This window comes from Diadema setosum, chromosome 21 (genome assembly GCF_964275005.1).
Source record: "Diadema setosum chromosome 21, eeDiaSeto1, whole genome shotgun sequence".
Classification (NCBI taxonomy): Eukaryota; Metazoa; Echinodermata; class Echinoidea; order Diadematoida; family Diadematidae; genus Diadema; species Diadema setosum.
In genome coordinates, this window is record NC_092705.1 from 15,941,883 (window position 1) to 15,956,847 (window position 14,965).

General features: G+C 37.7%; 1 pseudogene; it reads left to right on the forward strand.

Moving 5' to 3' along the window:
• The window catches only part of LOC140244354 (ATP-binding cassette sub-family C member 12-like), a 126,575-nt pseudogene extending 115,179 nt beyond the window's left edge, over positions 1 to 11,396 (forward strand).
• The last annotated feature ends 3,569 nt before the right edge of the window (positions 11,397 to 14,965 follow it).

Consider the following 14,965-nt stretch of genomic DNA (forward strand, 5'->3'; position numbering starts at 1 on the left):
TTTTACTCTGCCCTAAGAATTGCTAACATTGAGTAGTAAAACTTCTCATAAAAGAATGTAACACCAAACCACAAAAATGTGGTTTCTGTGACTGGATGGGCTAATAAAACAGAATTTTCTATTTCATGTCTTGTATTGCCTTTATTCAATTTAATTGTTTTTTCCAGCAAAATGAAAATGCATGTGTGGTAATACATGTACAAGATGTACTTCTCATATGATTCAAAACAGAACAAAAGAAACCCTTTATCTCAAGATAACATACTTGATTGTTTATTGTTTGTGCTTTTGTTTTTGTCTTAAGAGGGAGTAAGACCCAAATGAAGTCTATAATTGCCATCATATTATCTAGAAGGCATTTCCTTTTGCTCAAGTGCAATATTGATCTCTCTTGACAAACTAAAGAAGATTTGATCACATGCTTTGAACAGACGCCAAATCTCTGTCCATCTCCATAATGAACTTTGACCATTGCAATTGTGGTTACCAGGTGATTCTGAGGGCAGCTACCAGCCTCCACAATGCAATGTTCCAGAAGGTCATTGAGAGCCCCATGTCCTTCTTTGACACCACACCCCTTGGGAGAATCCTCAACAGGTTCTCCAAGGACCTTGATGAAGGTATGCTTGAAAAAAATTTCTGCATAGAGCTGTATGATCAACTCCAACTAGACTGATAGACACATTGAGGGTGGATAGATAGACAGATAGACAGAGAGATAGATAGATAGATAGATAAATACATGTAGTAGATAGATAAATAGTAGATAGATAGAAAGATAGGTAGATAGATAGATAGGTAGATAGATAGATAGATAAATACATGTAGTAGATAGATAGGTAGATAGATAAGTAGATAGATAGATAGATAGATAGATAGATAGATAGATAGATAGATACATGTAGTAGATAGATAAATAGTAGATAGATAGGTAGATAGATAGATAGATAGATAGATAGATAGATAAGTAGATAGATAGATAGATAGATAGATAGATAGATAGATAGATAGATAGATAGATAGGTAGTTATAGATAAATAGATAGATAGATAGGTAGATAGATAGATAGATAGATAGATAGGTAAATTGATAACAGACATTGATAGGTAAGTGCCAGTAGCTAGGTCATAAGTTGCTAGACAGACAGAGACAGATACATACTGCTAAAGAGACATGTGGATGCATGGGTATAGATTGATAAATGGAGTACAAGTTGGTTGGATGATTGAATGAAATAAGAGATATGATAACGATGAATGACATATTCAAAGGTACATACTACATTGATAACATATCTATTTTGTCTCGCTTAAAGGGTAATGTTAGTTATGTATGCTGCTCAAAAAATAGTTTCTAAAGTGTTTTGCAATATTTCCAATGATTTTGTTTCTGAAAAAGATACCGTGGCCACATACCCTATCTGTTATGGTATCTGGGCTAATCTCATTTCATTTATTGTTTCTGCATGGTAATATTAATCAGCAAATCATTTCCAAAAACATACACATTGATTCATCATTAATCATGGTTAACTTTGCACAAGAGAGATAAGGAAATCATCATGAGATAAAAGAGAGATATGATAAAAGGAAAAAAAAAAAATCAAAGTACCACACAGGAGGATTCCCAGTCAGCCGAGCTAATAGATAAAACAGTTTTGACAAACTATCGACTTTACTTAACTACAGTAAACGTCAAACTGTTCCACACAACAACACATTAATGGCCATGTACACAGGTGATGCTAAGAACAAAGAAGAAAGGGATAGCGATGATTGAAGATATAGAGACAAAGAAGAAATAGAAAAATCAGATTTATTTGTGATCATCCAGTGAGTTATTTGAACATAAAATCTCCTCTCATACACAGTGGACATTGATCTTCCAAACTGCTTGCTGCGGATGGTCTATCTTCTCTCATTTATCATCATTGCCGAGTTGGTCGTCTGCATCATCCTGCCCTGGAACATCATTGCCTTCGCCATCTTCATTCCCGTCTGCCTCGGCATCCTCGCGTTCTTCCGCCGCGGCTTCTGCGACATCAAGCGACTGGACACCATCACCCGTTCCCGCGTGGTCTCCCACGTCGCGGCCACAATACAGGGACACCCCACCATTAGGGCTTATGCTAAATCTGCATATTTCATTAGAAGGTAGGCATGCAGCTAGTCTTTTATTCTATAATTATAGTCTTCATTGATTTTCATGATAAGACTTTGTTTTGTTTTGGTATATTTGTTTGTTTGTTTTTTCTTTATTTGAATATATGCCAGCTAGGGAATGGCTATAAATAATTCAGTAGGTGCCTAGAATTTATTTTTTTAGTTTGTTTTGTTTGGTCGCCATTCTGAGTGGGTATTTACTAGAGGGTATTCTATGCTTTATCTGTTTATGTTTAATCATTCTCCTTCATTTTGTGAAATAAAAGCTCACATTTGTTTACAACATCACTATTCATTGCTGAACAAAAGAGGCAGCTTGTAACAGAACTCTGACATTTTCTTGCTAGATGCCAGTTGTTTGTAGATGAATTTATATTGAATTTTCCAACTACAAGAAAGAAAGAAAGAAAGAAACTTGATTTGGAGAAATCATCAAGCCTGTCACATTACTCTAAGGACACTAGTACACAAAGGATAATCCCATTTGCTTAAACAGTTTAACTTAGGCTTGAATTCTTACTCTAATACAAACAAACAAACAAGAGGAATCTCTTAATCAATCTCTCACTCATGTTTTGATTTCTTTATTCCTTAATTGAAATCATACATTTGTTTGTTCATTCATTTATTCAACCACTTATTCATTTATTAGCTATGGTGAATGAGCAGTGCCATTGATCATGCTGTTGCTGTGTAACTGCTATATTAGTTTTGAGACTGGACAATATTCCTCCCTAGCGTCTGCCTTGAGTCATAAATAAATTAAAAAAATAAAATAAATGGCGGAACCAGGGAGGACTGCACTGGGCGCACACCCCCCCCCCCCCTTTATGTTTTGTTGAAACGAAAGAAATAAAAGAAAAAAAAATGGGGGGGTGCGTGTGCCCCCCTTTAATTTTGTAAACACACCCCCTCTTCACGGAATTCCTGGATCCGCCTCTGGGTGTGTGCCATAAAGCAACAGACTGACACTTAATTTGTTGTTTGGCCAATCTGCCATAGGTTTGAGTCCTTCCTAGACGCTAATACCCAACTCGTCCAAGCCGTCCAAATGGCCATCCGCTGGGCAGCGGTCAGACTGGACACCTGTGCGGCCATCAATGCTGGCTTTGTGGCCGTTATCGTCGTCCTCTGGAGAGACTACATGTCAAATTCCCTTATTGCCCTGGTTCTCTACCTCATCTCAAGTGTGAGTGATCAATACATTCCTCATTTTGGGTGTGTGTTTGAGCGCTCTCCAACAGCGAACGGGCACATACCATACTTGTGCCAGAGGAGAATTCAAACGCTCCTAAAGCGTACCATATCAAACCGAACCGAGCCATTAAATGTGGCCCACCTCTCAATGTGGTCCGAAACCGTACCAAAAGTGTACCAAAAGTTCGCATGTGAAGAATGCGCGTACATGCACATATGTCAAAATGTAAAGAGTTCATTCTCTGTGTTCGGGACATCTGTGAGTAGCTTGTTAAAGCGCGCCAGATGAATGACCCTTTTGCTACAAAATGTGTGACCTCCTCTAAATAAATCCTGAGGTACGCTTTCTCCACAGAGCCCTCAAACGCTCTATATTTCATTTGGCACTCAGTACGGTTCACTTTCATTCACTTTTGAGTGCAAAAAAAAAAGGTGCACCCTTTGTCTTAACCCTTGGTGTGTTTTGAGGCACAGAAAACCCCATAGCATTGTACACACTGTCCAAAGTCCTTGGCGCAGAAAGGGTGAAAGTTTTGGCTCATTCTCTGCCTCTTTTTAAAAGTGATTAGGTCATTTCTACTTCTGTACAAGCTGAAATTTTCGCGGTGGTTTTATTTTCGCGAATCGCCTTTGAATCGTGAAAATAACAACGAGCAAATAAGTAAGTTCAGTTAGAATCTCGCAACCGCGAAATTAACAACACGCGAAAATGTCCTTGAAGTACCAATTCGCGAAAATATCTGTACGCGAAAATTTCAGCTCGTACAGTAGATCATGTCAAAGTTTATATACCATCCCCCAGTATGTCTCAGTTTCTGTCATATCTCCACTCAACACAGACTCCTTGCTCTACATCATCAAAAAAAAAAAAAACAACAACAACAACAACAACAAAACCTATGACCATTCTTCTTCTTTTTTTCATATCAAATATGATTCTTTCTCTCTTCCATCTCACAGCAAGTATTATGCTCTCCAAGTCCAGTTACCAATGTAATTTTTTCACATTCTCTTTGTCATCTCAAACGTTGAGAGTCTCTCTTCAACCTCAGCCTGAAATCTTGATGTTTCACTTTTTGTCTCAACTCAGAAACTTGCAATGCATTGTTTCAAGCTGCTGTCAATGATAACACCTCTTCTATAATTTTCAGAGTTGATTGAGTGACTGAGTCATAGTCTCCATTGAAGAGGGGGTCATGGAGGTCATCTGCTCGTATTAGTTTTGAGGAAATGGTCAAGTTTGCTGAGTTATTAATCATTCAGTTGGACAGATCATCAACTTAAATCCTTAGGATGACCATAACCATGAAATGCTCCCCAGGGAGTGGAGAGCAGTAACAGTCTGTAAAGCGCATTGAGATGCTTAACAAATCTGAAATGCGTTCCAAAAAAAAAAAAAAAAAACCAGCTATCATTATAATATGGTTGTTATTATAACTATAGACTTTTTCAAGACTGAAAGGTCTGCATGTGATGTTTGAATGGAGACTATTTTCCTGGCAATGAAGCATTGTGCTGATAAAAAAATAAAATAACAGAATCATTCACTTTTGAATATGCGTGGAGGTATGACTCCAAAGTTTACTTGTTTGTGTTTTATTTTCTGATGTCGCAGCTATGCATTGGTATGGTTCAGACCATGTTCATCGCGTCAACGGAGACAGAAAGTGCCTTCATTGCAGTGGAGAGAATGCTGAACTACATCACGGTAAACATCACTAATGGTTGCGTACATCACACACTCCATTTTTTAGTAGGAAAAGGGATATATATCTATTCATGTCCATATTCTGCGATCTATTTTCTTGTCTGATATTCATGAGACTAGCGGTAAATTAAACATTGTCTACTTTATAGTAAAGTGCTATTAGTGCGATCGCTCTTCGTCTGGCGTCTGGCGTCCGTCGTGCGTAAACTTTTTACATTTTCATCTTCTTCTTGAAAACCCCATGACCAATTTTCCCAAAACTTTGTAGGTAGCATCCCTAGGGGGATAGGATCTCAATTTGTTCTAATGGGCACCATGCCCTACCTGGGGGCCCCAGGGGGCCCAAAACCCCCAAAATTAAGGAATCTTTAAAAATCTTCTTCTCTTGAACCAGGAGTGATAGAGCTAAGTTAATACTGTGAGTTAGTACATTGATGACTGTAGTTGCAAGTTTGTTCATAGCAGAATCAGGGGGTGCCCCCCCCCCCCTTTGGGACCCAGGGGAGGGGGTGAGAGGGTCCCAATGGGGGCCTAAAGTGTACATTTCATCTTCTTGAAAATCCCACAATGAATTTTCACCAAACCTGGTAGGTACAGTAGCATCCCTAGGGGATAGGATCTAAATTCCTTCAAATGGGCACCATGCCCCTCCTTTGGAGCCCAGGGGGCCCCAACCCACCCCCAGGAGCATTGCGGAATCTTTAAAGTAAGAGTCTTCAAGAATGCATGGGAGGACTCTGGTGAACTTGCGATACTCAGGTGAGCGTGAGACCTCTGGGTCTCTTGTCATTGACTGTGATCAGATGGTATTGTTGTTAGACTGAGTAGATGCTGAACGAGCAGCAGTTTCTCCTCTGATGTCTTTATTTCCTCATCATTTCTCTGATGTCTATCTATTTCCTCATCCGTTTGCCAGACATTGAAGCCGGAGGAGCAAAAGGCAGAACCCGACACCACTAAAGTGGAGCCAGACTGGCCGCAGGAAGGGCGTGTCCAGTTCAACAAGGTCCAGATGAGGTACAGGCCGGGTCTCCCGCTGGTGCTCAAGGATATCTCCGTCACCATGGAACCGAGAGACAAGATTGGAATTGTGGGAAGGACAGGGTCAGGTGAGAGAACGATGTCTGAGTTAGGAAATCAGGGAGATTACTCTCTTTTTTTAAAGCTAATAATATTTGTTTTTGTTTTGTTTTGTTGTTGTTGTTGTTGTTGTTTTTAAGGATTTTGCCTGTAGGGAGAAAGAGGTGAATTGACTTGATATCAAAAATCATATGGTTATGATGACAAACCCAAAAAAAAAAAAAAAACCCAAAAAACCTCATGTTCTAAAGAACATTTGAACAGTTTTAATGTAAAAAGAGATAAATTTTATTTTTTTAGAGTTTTTTATAATCAAATAAAAGAAAAAATACAATAATTTCAGTGATACTGCACATGTTATGTAACAAGAAATATTTGTGAAGATATTAAAATTGTTGCATATATATATGAATGAATATTCTTTGTGTTTCAGCAGCTTCAATCTCAGATATCTTAAGTTGATGAAAATGGATATATCCCTTTTTGCAACTCTTCATATGTATGTTACCAATATGATTACTTTTTTGTTTGTTTCAAAATGTTCTGGCTGTTATTAGAACATTGAAATTTTGTCTCAGAAGCATACCTCTGTATATCTTTCTCACAACAATTTTTTTCTTTTTCGTCATAGTTATTGATCTGAGATATTACACACACACACACAAGAAAAAAGATTATGTTTGTTTGTTTGTTTGTTTGTTTGTTTTTCTAAATCAGGTTGGGTTTCAGTCACTGATTCTTGTCTTAATAAGCTCCCACGTCAAAATATGGACCTATTGCCATGGATTTTTTATTTTTTATTTTTTATTTTTTTGGATTTGACTTCATCTATAATGTTTAATGATTTAAGTTTGGCTGAATCTCCATGCTTGCCAAGATTATCAGTATTCACCCAGGCAATATCAATATCTGTTAAAAGTATGGAAAGCCATGTGTATTTCCATCACTAGACTCATCCATTTTGTCTTTGGTTGTCACCAGGGAAGTCATCATTGGGCAAGGCTCTCTTCAGACTGGTGGAAATAGAGTCCGGTTCCATCGTCATCGACGGCGTGGACATATCTCAGCTTGGACTGCGTGACCTACGCAGCCACCTCTCCATCATACCCCAGGAACCTGTGCTATTCATCGGAACTATCAGGTTTTTAACAATCAATCAGTGTTTAGTAGTAGCCATGATAAAAGGGGGGGTTGGCGGCTTGTCCGGGAGCCCCCCCCCCCCTTTTATTTTATCATGGCAACTACTAAAACACTGATCAATTCAGTGCTTATTCACGTCGATTGCAATGTAGGGAAATTTGTCAAGCAGTTGCATGAAAACACCTCGACAAAAGAATTTCATGAATTTGAAAAACTGAAAGTGTGTTGATTGTGTAGCCTGACTTTAACAGTCTGTGGTATAGCTAAGTCATATGTAATGATTTTTTTTCACTAAGATATTTACGTTCATTTCTGGCCAGTTTCCCTTTATTTTTGCATTTATTACTGTAAAACATGATATGTTCGCGGCATGAATTTTTCGCCAATTGGAGCCGACGGCCTTTTTTGCGGCATGAAATTTTCGCGAACTGCCACTGGCATTCAATGTATATATAATGTAGACAAGAACTTTCGTGTGCATTTTAATTTCGCGAATCTTGGCGCTCGCGAAATTCGCGAAATTAAAATGCACACGAACATTCCTCGTTTTACAGTTTATACATTGCATATTTAGTGAGCAACTCTGATTTGCAATTCTGAAATTCTTACTGTTTTGAGCATCTATGTATTCTTTAGGTATATCTAAATCATGCATTTAGCTGACTTAGAACACTTTGTCGGTTGCTCTACAAGACCGCTAATAGTCGTTATTTAACCTTTGTTTTGGCGGTATTATTAGACCTGTTTTGTGTGTGATATATACAAAACTTTACCATCATGCAACATCAGGTATTTTGAGAGTATGGATGGTCCACGAATATCATTTTGTATGGACATCAGACGCACTGAGACAGATACACAGAATATGACAATTTTTCTGTGATGTCTTGGTTCCTTGTATCTTTGAAGATATGTTGGCAAGGGCTGTGTTAGCTCTTCAGATGTATTTCTAGGTCACTGTGACTGTGTGATATCTTCTGATATTTGTGGGCAGGAAAATGCTGATGCTCTTTATGTAAGCTTTACACGTGATGATGACAATACCACTGGTTGTAATTTGACAGATGAGAAGCAGAAAGCTACTTTTCTATGATGCTTTATCATGGAGGCCATGGTCTTTGCTGATTTTCTTTCAGATCCAACCTGGATCCATTTAACGAAAACTCAGAGTTTGATATTTGGAAAGCGTTGGAGAGAACAGGCATGAAAGAAACAGTAAGTAGCTTTGACTCAGTTTGCCCTGAAGGATGTGAGTGACCATGTTGCTTTAAATAATTGGAATGAAGAACTTGTCTTTTGAAAATAAAAGCAAACAATAACATTATTCAAGACTCGATTTTTCCTGTACAGTGTACTCCTGTTATAACGAAATTCCGGTTACAACGAAGTAAAAATTCAGGCCAAAGCATTATCCATTCTGTGTATTTTTATTGTTTTGTTTGGTTTTTTTTTTGTTTGGTTATAAATTTCATTAATACGAAAGAAAACTGCCGGTCCCAAGGACTTTGTTATAATGGGAGTCCACTGTACAAGAAAGTGATGGTACAAATAGTGATTTAGCTCATTTAATGGGATTTTAATTTTGTGAAAACCTGGACTACTTGAAGGTGCCACATCATGAGAATGTAACTATGACAATGTGAATACCATTTTGATTCATGAATATCTCTCACAGCTAGTTGGAATTAAGGGGTCATGAGATTTGAATGACTGCTAGCTTTTATTGAGGCTTTTACTGAAGCCGAGAGGCATGAATACAGTATGTGATTGCAACACTGGAACACAACTCCTCAATTTTATGCATTACTCAGCAGAAACTGGTTGTAGAGTATGATATTAGTTGTTTGTTCGTTCATTGTTTTTAAACTCCCCAGATCACCAGCCTACCAGGCAAACTTGGGGCCATTGTGGTTGAGAACGGAGAGAACTTTTCCGTCGGCGAGAGACAACTCCTCTGCATGACGAGGGCTCTGTTACGCAAGAGCAAGGTGAGTTAAGGAGCAGAAACATCACTTTCAACACTAGGGAGGGATAAGGCACACTAGACATGGTACACATAGGAACAGGAATTAGTCAAGCTTTGAATATTTATTTTTAAGTATCAGATGAAATAATAGCGCCATGTAAGACTGACAAGAATGATCTTGTTTGTCAAGAACACATTAGAAAATTCCTTGATCAGGATTTTATCAAGGCAGCAAAATCACAGAGATATAAAAAAGAGTGACGGATTGAACGTGATGTAATAATTCATGATATCAAATGACTAAAATTATTGTGCAGACAGATTCTATCAGTAAAAATGTTTGTTTGTTTTTCCTTGTCTGACTATTGTTTCTCTGAATAGTGATATCATAGAATTATCTATCTTCATCTCAAAGTATACAGAGATTCAAATTGAGACAAAGCATTCATAAATGTGTTAGTTATACATACATATGCACTTCAACAAGTTCATACTTGATGCTGTCGTGTTTCTGTTTGTGCTCAGGTCCTCCTGCTCGATGAGGCTACCGCCGCCATCGACACACATACAGACAGCCTCATCCAGAAGACAATTCGTGAGGCCTTCAGAGAGTGTACCATCCTCATCATCGCCCACAGACTCAACACCGTGCTGGACTGCAACAAGATCCTCGTCATGGACAAGGGCCAGGTATGCCATTTCAGTCACATTTATACAGTGGTGCTGCAGTTTTTTGTTTGTGCTATCAATCATATATCATTGCTTTAAAAAAAAAAAAATAATAATAAAATTTTTGGATGGGAACAGTCTACTTGGAAAGAGAGGGAGAAAAAAGCAGAAGTAACCGTGTACTCCCCCTAAAACAAATATGGTAAATAACAAAATTCTTATTACAATAAAATAAAAATTCAGATCCAAAGATTATCATGTATACAACTTTACATACATTACTTTCCTGTTCAGCTACAACAAAACTTTGATATAATGAAAAAAAAAACACAAAAAAACAGCTACTGGTCTCGAGGACTTCATCATAACAGGAGTCACCTGTAAATAATTTGTTGTTGCTGTAGTTCTATTTGCATTATATTTCAATCTAGACTTTGTTCTGCATTTCTTAATTGTACAAGACTTTCTTCAAAGTGACATTTAGTGACAGAAGAGGGCCTAGCAAACATACATGTTCATCTGTTTCGCTTGCTTCTTTTCAATTCATTTTGACTGGCATTCGTGATATTCTTGTATTCTGTTTGTTATACCTGTAGCTTGTTTTATGCTTTGGTAGAAAATGATTATGAAGGTTTGTGCACATCTACACAGAGATCATTGATATATCAACAGAATGGGACAAATGCATTGCGGTAGAACAAAGCTAGAGAAATAAAGTGCTTATCAAATTGAAACACCAAATCATCAAGTCATGTGTATGCATCACGGTGTGTGTATGTATATGTATGCTTGTATATGTCGGAAGAAAATATATAACCACGTTTGCAGTTATGAATGTGTCTATGTATTGTAGCCAGTAAAAAGATTTTGTTAAATTATGAGTATATTCAACTTTTCTTGTTTTGTTTTTTCTCTTGACCATCACCAGGTGTGTGAGTTTGACACTCCAAGCAACCTGCTGGACAACCCAGAGTCCAGACTGACCGCTATGATGGGTGCAGCTGGTGACCACAAGCAAAGCTCGGTCTGACCCAGTGAGGGTCATGGGACCCCATCCCATCCTTTCTCAACCCATTCAACAAGCTGATACCATGTGCCATGTCATTTTCTCACAGCTTGCGGGGTAACCATAGCAACTTTTGCTATACTGCCATTGGCAAAACCTTTGAATGTCAAAGTAATGGCTGAATTTTTAACTCACTGCTCCTTCTACTATTTTGTTTCATCCGCTATATCAAGACATCCTTTGCCATTGAAGTTTTCTGTGATTGGGACGAAGGAAAAGTTTCCACTTCTAGGTATATGTCAATAAACAACAAAGGGGGAAGGAGAAACTTTTGCATTCGCTCTGTTCACATGTTCAAATTGACGACCTGTGGTGACTTGTCCATAATATGTAGACCTAATGGCCCAAATTTACAAAGGTAGTTGAAATCAAATCCATGGTTTTAAGTTAGTACGTGGACTGTGAAAACAAGCGCAAAGTAGGCATACCTTGTGCATGTCCACGTCAGTGTGCGTTCATAATTGAATGCATGTCAACATGCATGATGTTTGACATAAATTTATGGTTGAAATTTGAAGAAAAAAAAATCCACTGATAAGATATAAGCAACCTTTGTGAATTCTGGCCTTGTTGTTTCACTGGTGTACAGTGATATGTGGAGACTGTATATGGAAAATTAAGTTTTGTTGTTGTTTTTTGCCATTTGTTTCTGCGTAACATGACCTCTGGTGCTATCTCTCTTCATAGCTTCCAACTAGTGTTACCTGTAATAGTCTCAAATCAGATATGTGATGTAAGATTGGTGCATAGAACTGCCTAATTCCGTTGACAATACAGGCTGAAAATTGCGCTCACAGGCACGGAAACAGTATGTACCCTGTACAGATTTATGACAAACTAAAACTCAAGCGCTATGTAATATTTGCCAAACATGACACAATAGTTTGTCCAGTTGAATCAAGGTGGGAAAGTCAGATATTACAGAGCAGATGTAAGATTATATAAGATTCAACTCTCTTTGCAGGTTCGGTGCTTCAAATTGCTGCATTTTGTGGAATTTTTAGAAAGTATAAAGAAAATACATAAATAGTCAAACCTGTCTGAGCAGCCACAGGTCTATAGCAGCTACTTGCTCTCTACAGCCACTAAAAGAAAAAAATTCCTCTGAGAGAAAAGCCATGTTAAAGACCCTGTCTATAGCAGCCACCTGTCAATAATGGTTTAATGGCTGCTTTAGACAGGTTTGACTTAATCAATATGAGCCTTGTGAATAATGATTGAAAAAAAAAGAAGAGAATTCAAGACATATTTGAAGGATATCAGATGTGCCTTTAGCTATGTTTATATTTATTGCTCTATACATGTTACTGTATGTAAGACTATTATTCTTTTTTTAACCTTCTGTAATTCTTCAGAATATATTTGTGAAGGGATAAAGAGAAGTTTGGTTTAAAGATTACTCTCTTAGTGTGTGATGGTGACAGGGTTATTATTTACCTCTTCATTTCTAACGTTGACTAGTTAGTTACTGTGTCATTTAGTCTACCAACAGCTTGTATTCATGCTTGTATATTTATATCATATGACAAAAGAGGTTTGTGATACACTGTATCGTACAGTGAATCATATGTTTCTAGTGCATTTATTCCATCTCTAAGTGCAATTCTGCGTCATGTTCAAATTGGAGTAAAATCAAGCATATAGAATGATAGAAGTTTCAGTTTCATCAATATCCGACTTCAAATAAGAAATTTTATGAATGTTGTTACGTTCTTATGTTTTTTTATGAAAAAAATGATGTCATATTACAAAGTGAGCAGGTGATGTCATTACCTCACATGGTCCCTATTCTCCCAGGGGCTGCAGAACTACAGAGGCTGGGGGCTGTAGCCTCCCTTCCCTCCCCCATCACACACACACACACACACATGGCTAAATATGAAAAGAAAACGAAAAAACAAACAAGGAAAAAAATGACTTTGGAAGGTCCCACTTTAGGGGGGGGGGGTAAGGAAGTACAGGAACTTTTTCACACAAAATCAAAGTCTTGTTTTCTTCGCGTAATTTCTAATTGTGTTACAGTAATCTTGCAAAAATTCTGCATTTGCTAAATTATCAACCACAATTATGATTTTAATCATTGTTTTGTTCTTGGACCAATTATAGATCACTATTCAGTGAAAACATGAGAAAATTTGAAATCTCATAACTTTTATATTTGTCTGACCTTGATTACAACTTCTGCCCTTCTGTGTGTTTGACTTTAAATTCTTATAAATTCATCCAAGTCAACTTGAAAGTGATGTGCTATTACATGTTGATATATTCCTAACATTCTCGTAATCTCATAATTATGCACTTAGGACTTGTACCTCTAAAGAAAAGAGAAGTGCTCCAACTGAATGTGAAATTAGCGAGTTGAGTGGGATTCATGTGTTGCATTCAGCTCTCGTGCTCATGTGATGGAAAAAAAAGGATGTTTGCTCCTTTCAAAACAAAACAAAAAACAAGATTTAAAATGGTCATGAATAAACATGACTGAGTTGGTTGAAACTCATCAACAGAAAGAACCAAAAACCATTTGTAAAGCATTCTGATGACGGAATAGATTGCAAGTTACAATGAGCACAAACTCGTAGCCTGTTTAGAAAGGATTTTCACAAGTTTTCTAAATATACTGAACACATGTTTAGGGCTGTTTTTGTTCACTGAATCATTGCCGAGTGGTTCAATCTGACGAGAATTATCAAATTATGGTGCTTAAATGTTATGGAAACCTCACATGTGCTCATATGCAAGAAGGTAATTACTGAATTGTGGATTGATTATGTATTGTCTTGTTACATCACAATGTAGCTAGTATGAAGGAGTTATGCACATCACTCAGATGATGGTCATTGCAATTATGACCATCTTCAGAAATTGTCAAATGCGCACAGGGTTCTTGTTGCCTTGTTTGTTTTTCTTGACTTCCATATCAATTGTTGGATTCAGAACCAGTTCCTGAGATATCAGAAGATGCCCTCAGTATATTCGACGTTTGCTGCCTCTTATCAGCTTTTCCTACATTTCCTACAAAGTGACAAGAAATATGTCAGATATCTCCACTGTGGAGAGAGTACAGTGTATGTAGATATACGTGATGGATGCGTGTTCACTTCTGTAATGTCCATTAGAGCATGAAAGAGTAGAATCTTTTTACATTGAGGTCAGATATAGCAAGATACCCTATAAAACAAGGTACGTTGTAATATTGCGGGTCCTATATTCCTTTCATATTCTTTCGTTTTTATCCCTGATATAACAAGAATACCCGATATAACAAGGAAATTCCAGGGGTCCCAAGTAGCTCTCTATATTGAGGTTACCATGCATTACCATGTATTGCATGAGATACTGTATAAACTGTTATTTTCGCGTACAGATATTTTCGCGAATTAGAAGGTCACAGACATTTTCGCGAGATGTTATTTTTGCGAATTGACACTAACATTATCTTGCATGCATTGTCAGTCTAGTGTATGGCGACATTTTTGCGTGTTAAATTCGCGATCCAACTGTGATTCGCGAAATTCGCGAAAATTAAACCCTCGCGAAAATAACCACTTATACTGTACAGTAGTGTTACAGCCCTCATCTGCTAACGTCCTGCTCAGCAGCAGAATGAATCCCAGATCTTTAATGAGACCATATGGAAATGAGTAGTAGGCCACAGACATTCGTACTGTAGGATTGCATCTGAATTTGCTACCTACTATGTGTGCATCAGACAGATTGAGATACTGTTCTTGCTTCTATTTACTCCTACACCTGTATGTTGTAATCATTTCCACTCCAAGATATAGATCAGGGGCGGATCCAGGGATTCCATAAAAGGGGGGGGGGGGTGCACAAACAATATTTCTGGTGCTACTTCTGGGTTTCATCTAATTTTTTTCCTTGTATTTCTTTTGTTTTAAGAACAAATAAAGAGGGGGCGTGCACACGGGGTGGATCTGCCACTGCAGATGTCACAGATATGAAAAGCGAACATGGCT